Here is a 9,701-nt window from a genome sequence, read left to right as displayed (position 1 = left end):
CAGCATTAACAGTAAGCATCTATCAGTGTATAGCAACACTATTATTATGCTTTGTCCATGTGTATGTGGATAAGGTAGTTACAGCTGAGAACCATACCCAAAAAAAGTACTAGGGTCTAACCACATTCCTATACAATTACATAGCCAAAGTCCCATTATTTAATGTATATTATTCTGACTTGCTAAAAAACGACAAAAATATAATTTTTTTTTTATTTTAAGAAATATATTTTATAAATCTTGACTATTTTTAGGCTGTATGCATGCATATCGATATCTTTAAAAGCCTATACCAGAAGCTTAATCATATCACTTTCCTGAGTAAAGTTGTTTAATTTGTGTAAGACTGACAATGAAAATGCTTCTGCATTGACTGACTAATGAAGACAATTAATGTATAAAATAAATACATTTTTATTTTGTGCCATTCAAGGTGTGTACATGTATTTTAAAGGGGATTATATTTCCTATATATTGACTTCCAAACAGGTAGATAAACAGGTCAGATTTCCAGCTGTATTCAGTTGGGACTCCTGTATTTTTGGTGAGTGGTGTAGCTGCTTTCATCTGCCACGGTTGGTCCCTTGTCAGCAAAGGCTGGCTGCCCATGCTTCTTCCAACATCATGCATCAGTTGATAGGAGAAATAAACTGGGGGTTTACTGCAATAAAGGCTCAATGTATGCTGAGAAAGAAAGCTCTTCAAGCTGAAGATACCCACAACAATTGAGATGCAGAAGTTTCCTCTGCCCCCTTGCTAATGGTTAGTTCTTTGAGAGGAGAGAAAAATACTGACAAAACCACAGCAGCACAATTCTCTCATAGGAAACAATTTCAGACACAATTCAGAGTTGTAAAATGACAGATTAACTCCCTCCTCCTCTTTTGGTTTGTTATATTTCAAAAGTTACTGGCTTTACTCCTAATTTTCAGTAGTATAACAGAAGAAAATTATGTCCCTTAATTCCAAAACAGCACTGAGGTTCATCTTCACAAGTGATGAACAGCTACAATTCCAAACAATACCAGTGGTACCGTGATTTAGGCAAGTGATGACAGGATCGTACTGAATATTCATACAATTTACTTCATAGAATATATTAGCATTATCCTTTTTTTCTGTGTTAACCACAAAAATAAAGTACTTCTAGACTGAGGAGATGATTAAGGGGCTGATTCAATGGCCACTGAAATTGAAGACACTTCCCTTTGAATTTGGTAATCTCTGAACTGGGCTCTAAACCTTTCTTTTCCTGAGAATGTTCTTTGTATTAACCTTCTTCATTTCAGTCTGCACAGAGCTAAAATGAGCATTAAGAAAGATGTCCTTTTATTCCACAAATCAACTCCTACATGTAATACTTGAGAAAACTGCCAGAACATTAGTTCTGCTTAGCAAGTTAAACATCAAAAGCTGAAAACTCATGTTCCCATCTGTTCTGAGACCACTGGTTGCATCCAGATGCATACTGGTTGCAACCAGGTGCAACTCTGCATAAAGCCATGAGTTTCAAGACTTGCAAGGCACCATACTCTACAAAAGACTAGACAACACTGTTCCAGGTAGATAAAAATTCAAGTATTTGCCAACACTGTAGATGGCTTCATGAATCATTCCTGTTAAAAAAAAACAAACCTCTATGTCACCAATCAAATTACAGCAGATGTTATAAGGCCAGCATCTAAAAAAACAGGGAGATTGCTGCTACGCTGCTATGTCCTAGTTGAGCCATGGCAACTGGTTGTGTATACGTTGTCATACTGTGAAATACAATGTGTTAAATTCCCCTGAGATTTAAGATTGCAAATCAGTTTGGATGGGATTCAGTGTGAGATTTAGACTGCTAAATTTTAGATGTCTGTGTGCAGGTGTCTAAGTTTCCACTGTAGTGAAGACAGATTCGCTTGTGTAGCAATGGGCATTCTGAGCTACCTGGCTACCTCTATGGGTCACAGGACCTACAGGACATCTGATGCTTCTGGAAGAGCAGTAGAAAACAAGGCAAGATACCCAAAGATCTTAAAAAGCCTTGAATGTTTCTGCTTATGCCACCCGTGGATCAGGACCTGGGTCAACAGAGCCTGGGTAGCTTTGAGCTGTGATAACACAGCCTCTTAGTGGCTGGTCCATTGCGTTGCTCATCAGAGAACTGATTGTAGGCACCTACCTGCTTCTTGTGATGTGTGAGACAACCATATGAAAGCACCAGACCTGGACCCTACTACTGACTGTAATGGGAGATTAGACACCTCATTAATGTCTAAGAACGTGCAGGTGTCTCTATACCTAAATTTAGAGGCACAACTCACCTGTGTAAATGCAAGCACATCCTTTCATCTGAGAAAGTTTAGGGTGTTTGAGGTACTGGGATGGGGCTGGTAGAGATCAGACAGAACTTTATGGGAATCCTGCGCCTCTTCAAAGCAAAGACTGGGCGCTACATGAGATCCCTCTCAGAGCCCAAGTGATAAGAGATGACTTTATTGAAGAATCTGAACCCTACCGATGTGCCTCAAACTGAATTTGTCTCACACCAGCACTGGGATAACAGTTTCGCACAGGCAGTTACTGTGGCTTGGCTAATACGCAAGTAGCCGGTTAAACAATTATTTCCTGGTCTCTAACGTCATTGTCCAAAGCTGAGAATCTAAAATTTGTCACTCGCCTGCCATTCCCCCTACAGGCTGTTCAACTGCAGTCTTATGGCAGTATGTGACGCTAAAGCTATGTAGGTGTTCTACAGTTCATTGCATCAATATGTAACAGTCCCTTTGTTTTGGCAGGATTTAAAAGTTGGACTTTTCTAACTCCTAAATACTATCCGTATCCAGAATCAAAATGTTCTTCTGGCTAAGTCCCTGATGCATTCAGTGCAGACAATCCGAGAGCGTGCATAACATGCACTAATAGAGTCAGAATATTTCCAAATGGTGGGTGACAGCTGCCTCTTCTTTTGTAAAAGCATCCAGATAAAGATATGTCCGTTATACAGCAGTCAGAAGGCATGCCCCAGAAAAGTAAGTAAAAGGGGACATTAAGCTGCTAGCTGGGAATCTGAGGTTCAGTTCTCTCTCCTGGTTCAAGTTTTCCATGTGACTGTTCCTCCCGCTTCAAAGTGGAGCAATGCTATTTACTTCTTTTAAAAGGTACTTTGAGACTTGTGGATAAAAAATGCAAGCCAGCAGCTTAGTGTTCTACTAAGCTGGGTGCTGTAAGGGTAGCTATATTAAATATGTGCTGCAGACACCAAGCCTTTTAATAGACTAAGTATGTCACTCAAATTATTTTCTAACTAGAAAATTTGGAATTTTCAGACCAAAGAAGAACAATTCAAGGACATCTGGATACAGCCTGGGTAAAGGCAACGAGTTAAAGCATGTAAGTGATGCTGCTCTGGGATGCTTGCTCAGTGGGAGTGACAGGCCAGAGGGTCAAGTCACCAGCACACCCTACGTCCTCGCATCTCTACCAAACCGCTCGGCTTCACAGCACTTCAAAACTTGCCTTATTCATGAGAATCACACCTCTCGGTGCGCACAGGCTCTTTCTTTGCAGCATCTGCCCCAGGCAGAACGCAGCTGTGAACTCTCAGGTTCACTGGCACAGTGCTGTAATGGCTTTGTGGTCACCATCATGGCTTCTCACATTTAAAGAGCTTGGCAAGCAAAACCCTGGTATGAACAGATAACCAGATATTTCTATGCTGTACTTCCAATATTGTTACTTGTAGGCTTTTCTCTTTTTTCTTTTCTTTCTTTCTTTCTTCCTGTAAATGACTCATAGACTGGCTTTGGGGAAGGGGGAAACCAAGCGCTGTGTAGCCACTCTTGCAACTTTAACCTTATTTAACCCTCAAAACAGCAAGAGGAAGTACAAAGTATTTTCACGAGCTGTGAATGGGCTCAGAACTGGTTTTGACGTCTTGAGGAAGCGCTGCCTTCTGCAAAGCCAGAAATGCAAAAAATGTATTTGCAGTCCCGCCGAACTACAGCATTTACACACACACACTGTCCCGCCCCCGCTCCCTCCAAAAAAGAGCCCACCAGCTGGGAGGAGAGGGGATGGGATCTCTGCGGAACGGGGCGGATTTGGGTCAGGGCCGATGTCCCCGGGCGGGGGTTGCAGCACGGGTTACAGCCGCACGTTTCCCCGCCCTTATGTCGAAGCAGACACCCCGGACCCCCCCACACCCGCCGGGCTGGGGAGCCTGGGGGTCCCCGCCTAAGGGCTGTGCGGAGGTGCGGGACCCCCCTCCCCCGCCGCCTCTTCTCCCCGTTCCCCCTGTTCAGAGCCGCGCCGCCGCGCCTCCCCTCGCCCCCCCGCCACTGTCCCGCCGACCCCTCCTCCCCCTCCTGCCCCCGCGGGCGGCGGAGGTCGCCTCGCCCCGCGTCAGCCCGCGGCGGCGGCGGGAGGCGGGAGGCGGGTCCGAGGGAGCCGCGCCCGCTCGCCCGCCCGGGGCCGCCCGCCGGCGGGAGCCGCACGCAGCCACGGCGGGGCGGGCCTGCGAGCGTCGCGCTGGGCCGGGCCGGGCCGCGCCGCGCAGCGCAGCGCCGCCGGCTGTCTCTGAGGCGCGGGAGAGGCGCGGGGGATGGACGAGGGCCCCTGCAGCGGCGAGCGGCGAGGGGCGGCCCAGGTAAGCGGGGGGGAAGGCACGGCGGGCCTGGGTGCCGCCGCCCGCCCGGGGGCTGCGCGGGGGCGGGCGGGCTGAGCCGCCTCTGCCGCTCGTTCCCGCAGCGCCCCCCGCATCAGCCCCGCCGGCAGCGGGGCGGGGACGGGGCTCTGCGGCTCCTGGGCTTTCTCCGCCCGCAGGGCTCCCCTCGACCCCCTGCCCCCTCCGCCGCGCTGAGCCCTCGCAGCCGCCTTTGTGCCCGCTCCTTGGTACGGGGTCACCCCTCCCCGGCCGGCCCGGGCCGTAGGCGGCGCGGCTGCCGCTGCCCCTCGCACCGCCGCCGCGGGGGCGGCCTGGGGGCGGGGGCCGGGGTGGACAGGCGGTGGCGGGGGGGACGCCGGGGGACGCAGCCAACTGTTGCCGGGGAAGGCGCCGGCCCCAGACCGCTGTCAGCTCCTGTAGCACCGGGGCGGTGGGCGCTGGGGAGGGCTCGCTTCGCCTCGGCTACCGGCTGCGTTTGGAAAGGCGTCGGTTGCGGTGCGGGCCCCCGCGGAGGTTCCCCGGTTGGCCTTGCCCCGGCCGGGGGAGACGCTTCCCCCAGGCGCAGGCCCTCCAGGGTGGAAACCTCTGGGTTTTCGTTGCCGGCCGGTGAATGCCGGAGCCACCGCGGCTGCAGGGGAGAGCAGCGCCGGTGCGGGGACCTGTCTGCCTGCACCCGGGCCCAGGGAAGCCTGGCTTAACTCTAACACTGGCCGAGGATATCAGTCAAACAACACGTCGTAGTGCCTTGCTGGAGTAAGTACGCCTGTGCTGTAGTGGGGGGAGGAAGGGGGATTAAGCTGACAACTTTGATTATACCGAAAACTTTCTGTTCCAGCTGCTGGTGGTGGTTGGATGCAAGGTGCTATAAACGCGGTGTTTCCAGAGGGATGTACCTAGACATGAGATGAAAAACACGATCTGTAATACTGCATTCATCTCGTTGTTTGAATCTCTGTCCATGTTGAGATGTGTTACAGTGAACAGATACCACGCTTGCATCTATTCTTCCTATTACTATTTTTTTCCCTAATTTAATTTCAAGACCGTTTAGCTTTAATTTCATTTATCTGGGTTTCGTTATGCTAAGGTCTTGGTAATACATGACGCCACTGTGTAAAATCGAATGCTCCATAATTCGCTGGCAACCCAGCAAGACTCAACTTCACATGCTTTCAGTGGTGTTGCTAATTACTTGCCGAGGGTGGTGATGTGGGTTGGTTTCCAGCCCGTTCCTGGTAGTCTTTGATTGCCATACAGCCCATCTTTGCGCTGTTTTTGTTTACCAGCTCCTAAAGGCAGTTTATATGTGTATGGGGAGAAGGGTAAGTTAAGGGGGACAGGGATGTTTTTGGTTTGCTTCTCCTGTTCTCACCATCTGCAAGGTCAGAAAAAAATGCAAACGACTTTGGCTGTGAACTCTTAGGTGGGGAGATCTGGAATGAAATGCTGTCGTGACGTGAGGTTGCCTTGTGGGCAAAGAATTTCACATGCTCAGCACTGCTCTACAAAAATACCCCAACTAATATTACACAGGGAAGAACCAAGCTGATACTTCCCTTTTCTCTGTTATGCTAACTTTTATATTTTTATAACATGTAAGGAAGACTTATACATCAGCAATGTACTTCTTTATTTTTTGAAGGAGTAAACTTTGTAATTTCTCGTGTTTGATTCTCCTTTCTACTTTCCTGTAATACCCCTACCCCCCCACCTCACCAGGCCCGAATGAAAAACTAATGATAAAGCCCTACTACTCATGAATTTAGCTTTCCTAAGGTAGACTTAAAAAAAATGTTTTAGTGAAATGAAATTACAGATTATGGGAATAGCATGAAGGGTTTCACTTAAATTCATAAAAAGCATAAAGTAGCAACTAAGAATAAAATACTTCAACTTCAGTTTGAACCACTATAGTATAATCTATCATCTTGTCTTTAAGGTTTCGCTTAAATGTCAACTATGGCAAGTATAAGCGAGGCTCTCTGCGTTCTTTATATGGTTTCTTAATGACTGCCCAATATTTTATTGTATCCTGCTCTGTACTTTTTCACTACCCTCCTGTGCTATTTTTGCAGTGACGCTTCGTTTTTTCCGTGAACTTCTGTTCTTTATTAAAAACAGAAAATAAACAAGCCGCTAAGTGATTAAAAAGACAATGTATGCCAGTAATTAGAATAAAAAATATTTGGTTAATTCACAAAGGAAAAATGGTGATCATCTTGGATACTACTGCATAGTTACTGTCGGCAGATGTCATTTCGCCATAATAGTGAGTCTATTAGTGAATTTTACAGTGCTGGGAAGATAATTCATTGTTAGTGTGCTTAGCTTGTCTTCATGACATCATTTTTTGACACTGTTTTGTCAGGCTGAAATATCTTGTCCTCAGCAGTATGGTATTCTCACAAAGACATTGAGGATTTGCATGTGCAGTATGTTGCAGATTTCCACATGTTATGTGTTATACAAAATGAGAGCTTAAAATCTGTGTTAAAAATACTAGATGTTATTTAGATGAATAACAATTCCCATACTTTAACAGAAATCCTATTTTATAGGTGTACAGATACTATAAATAAGACCTCTTTAGTCAATCATATTTATATGTATTTCCAAATACCCTTTTAATTAGAGTTTTTAGAGAAACTGTAAAAGAGTTTTGTAGAATCACTGGCATTCTTTAGCAGTAGGTGCATAATGCATGCAGTAGCACGTGAACTTGATCATTCAGTTCACATTTTATACAAAACAGAAAAATATTATTCTATATCCAAAGCCTGTATGTAATCCAGACATCATTAGCTCTTCTATTAAATCCCTGGAGACAAACTGAGTATGTCAATGTGACCTATAACATCAGTGGACAGAGGAATATGCATACTAATAATATATGTTGATTTGAAGGAGCCAAAACCTCTTAGTGTTTCCTCTGTACTGAATTCAGTATGTATTTGGATCTGTTTCAGTATTATCAATCATTCTTTTAGGAGTGCTTTCTACTTATGTTATGTAGGAATGCAAAACAGTAACATTAAATCAGAGAAAACAGTTTGAGAGGCATGAATTAAAATATTTAATATATGGGACAGCTTGAGAGTTGCAAAAAATGCAGTCATAAATTTGAATTTTGTTGTTTAAATTAAAATTGTAATAGAAGCTGCTATGCACTCCTGTGTGAGTGCGATGATGAGAGCGATGTGAATGATGTGAGATGTACAGGTCCTAATTCTTGTGAAGTACTGAATTTATCATTCTTCTACTTTCACAGAATTCCAATTCACAATTCCAATTAAAATGAAAAACATATCTTATTTTCTGTGTTTATATACTGCTTGATACAAGTTCTTGATTTAAACTGGTAGCAGTAGTTGCTTCCACAGGAAAAATAACAGTAATAGATATAGGACAAATACCTTTTAGGACAGATATGACCCAGTGCAGCACTGACACACAGGTGCTTGAAAGATTTTTATTTAGTATTGTGGATTTTAAATGTTTAGAAATAACTTCATGATTGGTATCTTCATGTTGACATTAAGTTAAATATCAGTCAGTCTTACCTTAATTCAGGAATGGTTACTTTTGCATGCTAACGGCTGAAATATTCTTGTCTCATTTATGAACTTGTCAATAGACTACAAAACCAGTGCTCTATGGGACTTCTTTGTGCATTTTATCCTTTTTTTCCTGTCCGTGATAATACTTCTGTAGGGCTGTTCATAGTGGCAACGGACAGGTTGACTTTTAACATCATGGTTTGGATGACCTGCAGTGCAAAAGGTGAAACTAATGCGTAAGTCCGAGGCTTATTTTTAAGTAAATCTGTGTAAGGAATCTGTGAAGTTTGTAAAATGTGAAAAGTTCAAGTTTTCATTTTAATTTCATACAGTTCTAGTAGCAGTGCAACTTGTGGTGTTGTGTGCCTATCAATCACAAGTGCTAGTCTGGTTTCATTAAAGTCTTAAGTTAATAAATGTGATTCATGAACGTATGTCCCTCAGACCTGTTGAAGAGCATCGGTATGGCATGGGAGTTGTCATGTCTAGAATATGGCATGGAGCATACTGGGATCTTGAGTTTGGTCCCCTGTTTGTTTGTGGTGAGCTCTGGATGACTTAGTCATAGCTGGACATTGGAGTTCGCACGGTTTAATAACACTGTGGAGATGGTTTGGTGTTTTTAAAGGGGATGTGTAGACTTACACTGACATTTTAGATAAAAGCCATTCTGTACTCTCCTATAGCTCTCTGATATACATAGGTTTAACTTAAAATTTAAGTAGTTGTTAGAAGCTTTTTTATATATAATTTATGGGATTTTGGGGGGGAAATCCTTCTCCCTGTTGTATTACAGCCTGAATTCATAAATTATTCGAGTGGCCTATTTTACAATTAGATGCCTCAAAGCTAAGGTTGATGTTCTTGAAACTCATGTCTGAAAGCACACTGTTGTCTGTATTTTTTACTGTGAAGAAAATCAGGTGCACAGAGCTTCATTTCTGCATCCATCCAGAGCTGTTACCACTGTGACTGTTCTGGAGAGTGGCATCTCTCTCCTGCCTAAATGCCTTTGGCATCCTGAGATGGGAATGTTCCCTCAGGATTTGAAAAGCTTGTTTTGTTAAGAAGTAAGTAAGTGTAAGCTATTTACTCAAACTCGAGGAAGAAGCATTTGCAATGATGTTTCTCTCTCCCTCTTCTCCTTATATTCGATGGTGCGTTAGTTACATCCCTTACTCATGAAGTGTGAAGCTTGATTCTCTGTCCCCTTTTCAGCTGGAAGTAACTTGAACTCACATCTCCCTCTTCCCAGGGGAGTGCAACAAGCAGCATGTCATAAGCTGTCCTTTATTTCACCTGCAACTGTGTTACTCTGAAAAAAAGAATTAATTAGGCCAGAGGGAGAGTGACTCCTGCCCTGTGATTAAGGCATTCAGGTGAGGGAAATCTGGTTTCTATGGGTGTTTCATTCTTTCATCCAGTAAATACTTTTCCATGTCATAGCTTCAGCAGGAATAGTCTAGGACAGACTATAGTCTGTGGGTTAGGGC

At 44.4% G+C, this 9,701-nt stretch overlaps 1 protein-coding gene across 3 annotated transcripts in view; it reads left to right on the top strand.

Annotated features, from left to right (window-relative positions):
• Positions 1-4,553: 4,553 nt before the first annotated feature.
• The window catches only part of CYRIA (CYFIP related Rac1 interactor A), a 58,553-nt gene continuing 53,405 nt past the window's right edge, over positions 4,554-9,701 (top strand). For 2 of the 3 annotated variants that reach the window (XM_050894081.1, XM_050894085.1), the window contains exon 1: positions 4,554-4,633. The gene's annotated coding sequence lies outside the window, so the exon portion shown is untranslated. Of the gene's footprint in view, positions 4,634-5,259; positions 5,405-9,701 lie in introns of those variants that run through there. The other variant, XM_050894082.1, reaches the window with a different exon arrangement.

Source organism: Gymnogyps californianus, chromosome 3 (assembly GCF_018139145.2).
Source record: "Gymnogyps californianus isolate 813 chromosome 3, ASM1813914v2, whole genome shotgun sequence".
NCBI classification, from domain to species: Eukaryota; Metazoa; Chordata; class Aves; order Accipitriformes; family Cathartidae; genus Gymnogyps; species Gymnogyps californianus.
The sequence above is the reverse complement of the archived record's forward strand: the minus strand, read 5'-3'. Positions and strand labels throughout refer to the sequence as shown.